Source organism: Etheostoma cragini, chromosome 20 (genome assembly GCF_013103735.1).
Source record: "Etheostoma cragini isolate CJK2018 chromosome 20, CSU_Ecrag_1.0, whole genome shotgun sequence".
Lineage (NCBI taxonomy): Eukaryota > Metazoa > Chordata > Actinopteri > Perciformes > Percidae > Etheostoma > Etheostoma cragini.
This window is the reverse complement of record NC_048426.1, coordinates 7060227-7072070: the sequence shown is the minus strand read 5'-3', so window position 1 is coordinate 7072070 and position 11844 is coordinate 7060227.

Below are 11844 nucleotides of genomic sequence, written 5' to 3'. Positions count from 1 at the left end.
AAACTGTTAACTTGTTAAAGACGTTCCACACACTGTCCATTACGCCTCTCAAACACTTTATTTCACTACGTTTCGGTCACACAGACCTTTTTTGGGTGAATTTACACTTCACATTGAATTGTGAGCTCAAGTAGTTTGGTTGACTACTCTGAACCTATCAGAATCTGTTCACAGTTGACGTCATTTGTTCCCAAAAAAACTATCCATCATCATCTGTGACTAACACACAGAGGTAATCTGTCTATTTAAGTTGAACTCATCATTCAGGCCTTTGGGAGATAGTGTTTCTAATGTGAAAATCCAGTATGCTTCACGTCTTTTTAAAAATAGTTCATGGTCCCAAAACCACAAAAAAACGTAGAGATGAGATATGACATGTAAAGTTGCCACAGAGAGGGGGTAACTGTGATCTATTATTAAAAAGACGTGAAGCATACTAGAATTTCACCTTAGAAACACTATCTCGCAAAGGCCTGAATGATGAGTTCAACTTAAATTTCTAGTCAGATTTCTAAAATCTGTTAAGGTCGAATGGTTGTTAGTATTCTGACTGCGTTAAAAGAGAACTCACATTACCTCTATTTGTATGTTGTTACTCACAGATGATGACGTTTTTTGGGAACAAATGACGTCACATGTGAGCCGATTCTGATTGGTTCAGAGTAGTCAAACAAACTACATGAGCGCACAATTCAATGTGAAGTGTAAATTCACCTGACAAATGTCTGTGTGACTGATACGTTGTGAAATAAAGTATTTGCAAAGCGTGATAGACAGTGTGCGGGACTTCTTTAACAAATGTTGCTTGTAACCTTTGCCTTTTCGACGCACCTGCCACAGAGAAATAAATGTACGACCACAGCTGTAAAGGAGAGGAATGGAAAGTGAGAAAGAAAGTAGCAACTTCCTTAATGACACATCCATATCCATTTGACCTGTCTGCACTTTGTGTATTATGTAATTTTATTTGTGTATTGTCTTTCTAATATGTATCATGTTTAACTGTAAAAAGTGCTTTGTAAATACATTTTGCTGGCCTTTATTTACCTTTTTAAAAACATGAAACTCATTTAAAGTCATTATTTGCAAATAAACGTTTACACTACTTTTAAAAGTAACTCCTCTTGTGCTTCTTCTCAGACAACAAATGAAGGGCATTTTTAAATTCATTCTGCAACAGGTGTGACAGAGAAAAAACTACTTTCTCACGTCTTTGGAAATTACTGTAACTCCCCTTCCTTTTCTTTGCAGTTGCTCTTTGTATGTCACGTCAAGGTTTATTTCAGAGTTGATTGATGGAGTGACCTGAATACAATAGAAGACGTTGCATTGTGTTTTTTCGGAAGATATTTCATTCTTAATGCTGTATTGGGGATTTTTTTTTTCACCCCCTCTTTCAGGTGTACCTCGCTTGTTCAGCTTTTTCTGTCTCTTGCTCATAGACTGGAACCTTCTGGGCAACAAGGGGCCACAATGTGCTGGGAAGGGGAGCACTTGAGCTGCAGCAATGTGGATGTGGATGGACATTGGGGCGGGGGGGGGGGGGATTGGTCATTGTTCACCAGGAGCTTTTGTCTCAAACATAGTCCCCCGAATGAGGGTTAATGAGGACAAATTGGTCTATGCGTAACAAATGGATTATGGAGTTGGACAAAAGGTTGTATTTTGTGGGCTGCGTTTGCTGGGATCCAGCCATCATCTGCCCATTGAGCCAAGCACACTGACCAGCGTCTGCATCAAGTGGTGCACTAAAATATCTTATTATCTTTATCCTGTCTGTTTCATTGCATGGGCACAGTGGATAACAGATATTTATATGTGCAGCTTCCTGCAAGGAATTTACTTAAACATTTTACTGTTTAAATCACAATAATGCAATATGTAATCACTGTAATTGCTTGTCTTATTTTCTACAGCTTAGTTCAAGAAAATAAAGTCAATATGTCAACACTAGTGTCAAGGTTGGGTGGGCATAGAGTACCCTTTCAAATTAACAAAGAGCCACTTCCTCATTGACTCTACTGTATGTAATCCCTGCCTGTCAATCAGTCCTCCCTCTGCCTGATTTCTAGTAACGTCCTTGGGAACCTCGGTAAAAAGACACAGAGGTGTTCCTCGTCTTCTATGGGTCCAGTTGTATTTTTTTTTTGATGGGGTCGAAGGAGAGGATTCATATCCATTCATATCTCACAAACTCTTAATGGGCTCCAAGCCCTCCAAAAAGAAAGCTCTTTCCTGTGACTAGTCAGCTCCAGTCTTTATTCATCTGTGGCTCCGTGTCAAAAAAGACTGTTGCTCGTTTGTGCCCTGAACAATGGGGAACAAGCCTAAATCTCTAGCTGGGAACAAAAGACAGAAAACAGGCTTTTCACTCTGCAGAACATTAGATTCTGACACATTTTGCCATGGCAGTTTTTTCCCCACCCTGAGTGCTGTGGCTCTGGTCTTTTAAAGAGACCACCTGTTGGCAACAAGCCCGTTCTTCATTACAGACAGGCTTATTATCACAGGTTGAGGAGCACCACAGGCTAACTTTTAAAGTTAACCCTGCTGCATTTTCCAAAGCTGGCCAATTGGGAAACCGGTTACATATTACCTTCGGTAAATCCAGTTCTGCTCGTAATTTTGTGTCTTGTTTTTGAATAAGCACATTTGTCGACAGGAGGGAAGTACTTCATCCATGCCCTTGTCAGTTACAAATGTCACAAACAAAGGGACTTGAATGTAGGCAGCTTGACTGTTCTATTACTATACATTTTGAACCAATTAATATGCATTGTAGGAGAAAACCCAAATGTACTTACTGTAAAGTTGTTGTTGATGGTAGTGTTGTGTTTTTCCACTCAATTATTTCTAGCATCAGGAGGAGTTTTGTTCGTCTTTTGAAAGAAGATTTGAGCAATTTCAACCCCCAAAACATTAGCATAACGACAGCATGGTAATGGTTTTCACAACTCTATGTAGAATAAAAGTACTGTAGGTGGCAACACGAAGCAATCAAGGGCATTTGGCTTTGAATTGGACATGATAAAAACAAGCTAACAAAAACAATTTGTTTCGAGCCGATTGTGTGAGGATTCGAAAGATAATTTTAACAAATTTATGGTTTTCATAAAATATAAAAAGAAGTTACATTTTTCAGACCCGTACATGCTGTAAAGCGTTTTGGAACAAGTGGCCTCAGGACAGCTACTCGGAAAATTTCTATTTCCCATAACTGGACATTAAAACAGCAAATACCTTTGTCATGCTCATGCCATCGCTGTCGGAGTACGCCTGCAGCAGCTACATGGTTCATGTTCACAAACACCCAGAGGAGGAGGAGGGGAGGGTGCATGCACCTGTGACCCCCCCACCCCCCCAACAAAGCAGACAGCACAAGAGAGGATCCCCCTGAAACCCACAGGCTTCAACAAGAGGCAGTCAGCTGCTCTCTGTGGCTCTGCTGCACGGTCCCCAGGCTCTGTGGAGTTAAATGGGCCTGTGATATAGCCAGGAGGGAGCAGCAGGAGTCGAATTCAGGCAATTACAATCAAGTCAGGGCATAGTTAGTGCGTGGGCCCTGGCAGCACCTGAGCTGGATGCTGATGAGACACTTAGCCCCAAACCCTCATGCATTGGCCCAGGCGGTACATAGAGCATGCCCTCCTCCCCCACTTCCCCTTATCCCTCTCTCTTCCCACAGTAGCAGACCCCCTACTGGACACTTCTACTTCCCTTCACCTCATTTATGCCTCTCTCTCTCTTTCACCCTTTTTCTTTCACTCTCACTATCTCTCTCTCTCTCACATTGCAATACTACTGCTTTATATAGGTGGTGTGGAGTACTGCACTCAATCACTCTTCATTCATTCACACTGTACAGTAACAGACAACTTTCGATATTGTCCTTCAAACACCTGTGCATTGCAGAGCTTCAAACATCATGCCAAGTGAAATAGGTGAATATGTGAAGAGTTACTTCTCTTGAAAACATACCCTAAAAAACCTACAGGTAAATTCAGTCGCTTTTGATCATTTCTGTTACACAACAATGAGAAGAAAAAAGCACCTTAAAAGTGTCTTCGTGTCTGACGGTCCCTATCTTTATCACACATCAGACCATCAACCCCATCACACCGCTAACACTGCATGGATATATTCATTTGCAGGTGATTGACTATGGGACTCTGTGTCCCAACTGAGGTGTTATGTCAAAAGGAAGAGAGAATGGAAAGGGAGGCATGGTTCTTGAATATCTATGACCCAAGAATATTGCGTCAGGCATCACAACAACACTCTTAGCCCCTTTTCCCAATAAGATGCTCTTAGCTCTTTGAGGGAAAGCCTCCCGGCTCCCGCCCCCCTTTAGCCACAACACTTTGCTGAAGTGTCACTAGGATTGTAAAGGGCAGGTTGCCATAGAACTCGGATTGTTGCAGATGTATGGGCGCATAGATAAAACCACCATGTTCTGAATGTAAAGATCTGAATGTGGCGCCTTTAAACATGGGGCCATACTGGCAACAACACTGTTTCTTCATCTGCAGTCTGTGTGCATGCATCTTTCATGTATCACTTTAGTGCTCTGTTTTGTGAGATTGCTAGCTTTGCTCTTCAATCCACTTTCATTGTCTATCTCCGGCCGAGCTTGTTAGTTAGAGCTGGGCATAGTATTTGGTGGAGCCTAGGGGAAAGGTGGAACACCTCTTTCCCTATTTTTGCCATAATGGTTGTCTTTTGATTTTACCTCGGCTTTGGAGACTACCAGGGTTTGTCTCTTTGAAATTATTCCATTTTGGCAGAGAAAAAGAAAATGGATTGCGCTGATCCTGTTTTGTTCCGGGGGGACGGCTGCAGTATTATCCCGGGCTGACACCGGTGGCGAAGAGGCAATCACACTAGCCCTCGCTCTGACAAAAACACTCCATCTGCAAGGAGAGGAGGAAATCACACCACAATGATGTCTGACTCTTCTGCCTCACTCTGGCAGCTGGGCCCTGGGACCCATGAACTGCTACACAACCGTCACCACAATGGCTGGTATACAAACGCACAAACACCACACTACAAATCAGCAGCTGTAACATACAAAGGCAATGCACCTGCCATCACACGACAAGAACGGATTTGTTCAAAAAGTTTCTTTTGGCTGCTCAAGGCTGGTTAGAAGGGCCTCTGCTGTTTTATCTGCTGCACGCTTATTAGTAGTAGTGTTGATATTATTTTTAGTATTAGAGGTATTAGAAGAGTATCATTAGTTTCAGTTTCTCTTATTTAGACCTTGAGACAAATTCAACTACAGCACATTTTTCAAGCTTTAAACCACCTAAACTGGTTGCTTACGAAAACACAAATGCCATTAGTACATCAAACATGCTCACACACACACCAGATAAAAGATAAGCAGCCTTGTAGCTCTCCCTGTTAGTATTCAGTAGTGTCACCTCTTTCCCTGTGTGTCCCATACCTGGGGATCAAACGCACCTCTTTGTGAGAGAGTCCTGACCCCCTGCTATTAGCAAACAGAAGAGAGCCCAGCTGACACCACTCTTGAGATGTGCCATGCAGACGGAGGCCTGTGATTACAGCACAATCCTGAAGAGACAACCCTCCACTCTCTCCAGCTCCAACCCCCTGAAACTCTCCACACAAACCCGCCCACCCCACCCCCAACACCTCTCTTCCACGAAAAATTCACCTATCTCTGAAATAGATGTTAATCTCTCGCCCAACTGGCTGCCTCTGAGACCTCGTTGTCACACATATAGCCATGCATGTGCCATGAATAATCAATAGGGCGCTATTTTCGTGAAGATATTTCCTCGAACACGTCATTTGTTGATACTATAACTGCAGCAGATTAGAATGTGAGATTGGACTTTCAGATTGGAGGTTGTGCATGAATGTATGTGTGTGTGTGTGTGTGTGTGTGTTCGTTCATGTGTATGGGGGAGCTCACTCTAGAACACAGAGGAATAGATGCCTGTCTAGTGCCTTTATAGCGCCACATGAAAACCAATGAAGGTAAAGCAAGAGGGGGGATTAATTTGTTTGTGAGAGAGGCAGAGGCTCAAGTGGGTCTTCCAATAGCAAATTAGCAAACCCTCATTTCAAAAACTCTCATACATACTAGAGAACAGTGATGCACACACACAACATTCATGTGCACATGCATAGAGTATGTTCCCTCCAGATTGTAGCCTAAAAATCAGATACTATTTCTTGCTTTCTGAAATATCTTTCTTTTGCACTCTTTGTCCCTTGTTGACACACACATGCAGACACACGCACACACACGCACGCACACACACACAGACACACACGCACAAGAACAAAACTTCAATTTTATCTGCAGGGGCAGAAATCAATCTCACATCTCTTTAGTTAATCCGCAATGGCTCTCTACAGATCCTGACACTAATAAGGTATTGAGCAGGTGAGGCCAGGGGCTGAGGAGGAGAACAGAGAGAGAGGAGAGGCCTGCAGTCTGGGCCCGACTGGCGGCTGGCACTGTTCCAGTGCAATTATGGGGCTTGTGTATGGGAGAGAAGGGTGCAGGAAAGAAGCAGCAGAGATAGAAGGGAGAGAGAGAGGCATAGAGAAAGAGCGAGAAAGAGGGGGTAGGGAAAAAAATTGATCCCATCTGTGGTATGATGGTTAATTAAAGCAGCTCTTGAGCAGCCCAAGGATGAGAGGCTTGGCTGGGCTCCTGGAGGCACAGCTCTGATTACTCACACAGAATGGATGGTTTCTTAGCAATGAAAGGAAGAGGCCAAGAGCTGCCTGGTGGGGTGCACAGACGACGTCAAGGAGGAGAGACATGTGCATGCTGCACACTTACACATGTGCATGCACACACGTGCAAATGGACTCACATAGAGAAACGCACTTGCATGCATGCATATGCATATGTACACACTTGGTCACACATGTACACATCACAAGCCTGTAGACACGGGTGCAAACATCATCAAATTAAATCAATATAATTGCATTAGGAAACTAATCAGCTTTAATGTGAGTCCACTAAACGTGAATTTCTACTCAAGATGAGTACAAGAGGTTAATGACAAAACAACCAAAGTTCATCTTGTTGTTGCTCATGGTGCATACTAATGCCACGCCACAGATTTTACTCAGAATCTTTAGTCCTATGGAGTTTTTATTTAGGACGTTGATTTGGAATACTACCATGATTCTTTCCTAATACCTTTCCTAATTGCCTCCATCATATGACTAAATAAGAAGACACTGATTCAGCCTCCAATTTCCCCAGTCAAAGATTAATCTTATCTTCCCATTACATCTAGCTAGACCCAAAGCCCATTACACCCACCTAATTAACATTCATATTGAGAGGCCATGGGTGACAGTACTAGCACTTTGGTATGACCCCGACCCCAAATGGTGAGATCTGGTATTGCATAACATGGCCAGACAAAAAAAAATATTTTCTGCATTTCTGCAAGCAGGTACATCTAAGCAAAATCTACATTCACTTGGATTGAAAGTCATTTAAATTATTACTATTATGTTTTACTACTTGATCATAAGCTATTGATCACTTTTGTAGTAATGACATGCATACAGCTTGTCTTTGTCTTGATATTGCAAGCTGTAACAACAGCCATTGAGACTATGTAAAACAAGTGTTCTTGAGAGATAATATGGAAATGGCACAGAAAGGCCCATCCATCTATTTTTATAAAGTTGAAGATATAATCATACACTCAGAGTTAGAGAGGAGTTATAATAAACCTCCAAATCTGAGGTGTATGAATTATGTATATGGCTTTGATTTGATGGCTGCAATATCGAAAAGACGATGCGAGCGGCTGATTGAGGTGTGCCACGTGGTGCGTCTTTTGCCGCCATATCTCTTGGTACAGACATCTGAGGTCAGGGCCTCGTGCTAATTGGTGTCGGGCCGAACACTTGTGAGCTAAATGAGAAAATTACACGTTCTGGGAGGAATCAGCTGCAGTTGTTGTGGTGCCTTTTACAGTGCGGCTGCAGTCGTATCCGTGTGGCGGAGACAGTTGTCTGGCTCTCTGTTTGTTGGGGCGGGGAAGGAGGAGAGTCAAGAAGGTAAACTTTAGTGTTATAAGGTGTGGGCGCTCCAGTTCACAGGCCCACCCATTAAATATACACACCTTGCCTGAATATATGTGGCTATAGTGAGAAAAGCTTTGATAGTATATATGATGTGTGTATATATGTATATATACATATATACATGTGATAAAAAATCTTGTTTCCCCTTTTCATTTTTATATTTCTTGAACACTGCCTTTAATACAACTTTAATTTAGTTATGATGCTCAAGAATGGAAAATGCCTTTTGATATACATCCCGAGTATACTTAAATCTATTTTTATCTCATCTAATTTTTTAATCAAATAAAATGTGCAGTGTGGAAGGTGTCACTTGTGGTGACAATCTCAGAGAATTATCACCCAACTCTGCGTTATACATATTTCAACTTATTGTTTAAGTTTTACAGCCCAACACTTCCTGTTTTGGTTCACTCTCATTGGTCTCACTTGCATGGTTTTAAAGGTAGAAGCAAAGTCAGAAGCTATCTGGTGAACATGGTGGAGCATTTAGCATTTCCCTCAAGGAGACCAAATAAAGAGTTACAAGGAGAGTAAGTATTGCACTTGAATTCAATGTGTGGCCGGAAACACATCTCTAAATCAATGCTAATGTATCCCTGCATCTGCTGGATGTGTGGATAATCACATCAACTGCTAACAAGTTTGCAATATGAACTTAGTTAATAATGTCAGTGTTGTGTGTATGGCTCATTTCCGCTGCCCCATGTGGCCAAAAACTTCTGCAATTGCAGGTTTAAGTACAATTTTTAGGTACTCATACAATATTTTTCATTTTACTCTACTTTATACATTTTCTACCTTTAGATTGATGTCTCTTCTTTTGTACATTGATCATTTTGCGTAAGTATATGCTTATATAAACAATGCTTTACAATGGGCCATTGCTACTTTTACACAAATACTCCAGGACTACGAAAAATGTGGTTCTGTTGTTGTTTTTTTCTCTTTTTTGTGTAATTTGGTTGAATTGAGCCATCTGCTTGGGGGTTGAAGGTAAATGGCAATGCTGAGGCACTAACTCTGCCAAAGCAAGACTACCCAAAGTAAAATACTTCAGCTGACCCACTTGCAGACCAAGACTTTTTATATCATACAGCAAAAGTCACTAAACACAATCAACACCAGCCATTCGACACAATCAACATGACGAAGCATTCTTTGTTTGCCAATCTACTCATTGAATTCCCTGATGAGAGATATTGTTTGTGAACATTTCAATCTACTTAAATTATCTTTTAGTCATGAAATGAAAATGTTTTTTTCATGTGCCTTTATGTGCAGGTAGAATTAAGCATGTATGTGTCATTCAGGCCCAAGCAAATTATTCACTACTAAACACAGCATTTCTCCACTCCACTGGCACACCCAACAAATAGACAAATGACTAAAGTGTTGAATTGCTTTTCTTTTGTTCTTTTCATTATTTCTCTATTCTGCTGGCTCTCTCTTTCCAAGACAGAATTCTTTAGTGGTGAGTCCAGCTAATCTTGAGTAAACGTCATTAACTGTTTACTCATATTGCCCACAGAAAGTATGCTGCAGCCTTCTTTGTCCCACTATCAGTTGTTTAAAGAGGTTTGTGCTGTAATGGTGTGGTCAGCCAGTGCCAGGGGCTTTGAAGTGCCGTCTCACCTGGAGAATTAACCTCTATTGTCACTTAAAGCCAACCGTGAAGTTGTAGTCAGGTGACAAAAAAAAACTTTTTTCAATGTGTAGTTTCACAATTACACCATAGTCCTTTGGCCAATTGATTTTAGACCATGGCCGGAAGAAGCAACAAAAAAACATTAATACAGGTTAAAATATGCACATGGAGACACCACATCAACAACCAGATCAGAAATACAAGCTTTTTTATTTTAGTATGTCATGCGTAGCTGCCGAAAGCAACAGAACACTAGCAGAGATTACACATCAACAGTAGCTTCAGTTAATGTAAGACGTTCAGCATCAGGATACGTTCATGCAACTCCGACACCAGTCAACCATGCAAAGCAGTAGCAAGCAGTACTAAAAATATGAAATAAATGATATCACTCTCTCACAAGGAAAGCGTTAATGCAGCACAGACTAATAAGATGGTATAATAGTTAAAATACAAATTCATTTTTTATACATGCCCAGGTAGTACTGAGCAGGCTATATTTGACACAGGGCAAGACATCAAACATGTTAGCAACAGATTAACAGTGATAACAAAATATAAAATTACCAGGGGAATAAGAATGATCACAAATCTGATTTCTCAAGAGCCAGGCCTGGAGACTTTGTGTGAAATTTTGGTAGGAGGTGCGGTTTCTTATTTCAGTTGGTAGTGTGTTCCACATAATGGAAGCTCTAAGTGCAAAGTATGATTGACTAAAAGAGCTGGACCTTTAAGAAGTTACACAGTCCCCTCTCAGAGCTGACCTAGTGGTTCTAATTTTGCAATGTTTTTGTTTAATAAATAGTTTTTTGAAAGACAAGGTAGAGTCAACAATGATACCGAGATATTTGACTTGAGAGACAACTTGAATATTTTCACCAGACACATAGACTTTATGATTACATTCAGATGCTCAGTGTGTCCTATTGAAAACATGCAGACAGTTTTCTTTACATTTAGACACAGGTGAGAATTTTCAAGCCATGTAGTAACATTTACCATTGCTGCGTTTAGTTTGGAAGCTGCTTTTTTATTAAGTTTTTGCATGGACATACATTATAGTGTCATCTGCACACATCTGAACTTCACACCCTGTACAAATTGATTGCAAGTCATTTACATATACAGTAAGCTAACCAGGAGAGGTCCTAAGATGGAACCTTGAGGCACACCCATCTCATTGTGCATAAAAAGTGTTATTTCACCACCCACCTACCCACTTTACAGATAATGATTAAGCAATTACGTGACAGTTTTTTTTTTCTTTGATTGGTGTGCATTATCCTCTAAATTTAGCCATCTCTTGATTTTAAAATCCACCTGATGAAAGTGCTTGTATTTTCTGCTTAGTCTGAGGGCCTGGGGCGACTTTCCTGCCCTAAATTCAATAGTAGCGCACAGTTAGGCAGCTAGTCTACTACACAGAGAGCTTGAGGGTTAGGCCTGCCACTGTCTTTTATCATCCCGGATGAGCTCACCTAAAGTTACTCCCACCTCGGGCCGGCTCATGCTACCTTTGGGAGAAGTGTCACGGTGCAGGCTTGAACCCAAGTGCAGCAAAGCAACTTTAAGGTCCAATATGTAGGAATTTCTCTCATCTAGCGTTGAGATCATATGTTGCAATCAACTCTCTAGCACCACGTAGTTCAAGTTACGTATTACAGCTGCGGTTGTCTTCAAAAAGCCATTCTTTTGCTTTTTCAGGGCGAATAAGAGGACTCCTGTTCCTGAAACTTGGATTTTGAACGTGTGCTTGTGGTGGATTGACAATCGGTAGAGTCAGGAAAGAAAGTATTAAGATAACATGTGGTCCTCCATGCTCCCTTCTCAAAACTTGCCAGGCCGGGAAGCTATGATACCCATTAGCAGCATTAGCAGCACCTGTGAGTTTATCAAGTGACAGCAAAAATGGGAAAGGCGGAGCAGTACATCCTGTATGTCCCTTACCGGTTAATGTATTTCAAGATGGCTCATGACTATGAAGAGTCTGATACAACCTACAGCTTTTGATGCTCTGTAGCCGGCATCACGTGACCAGCTGATGGTCGCCTAACTTCGTAGATTTCCTACAACTTGGTGTGAATTCGTCCTTCTCATAC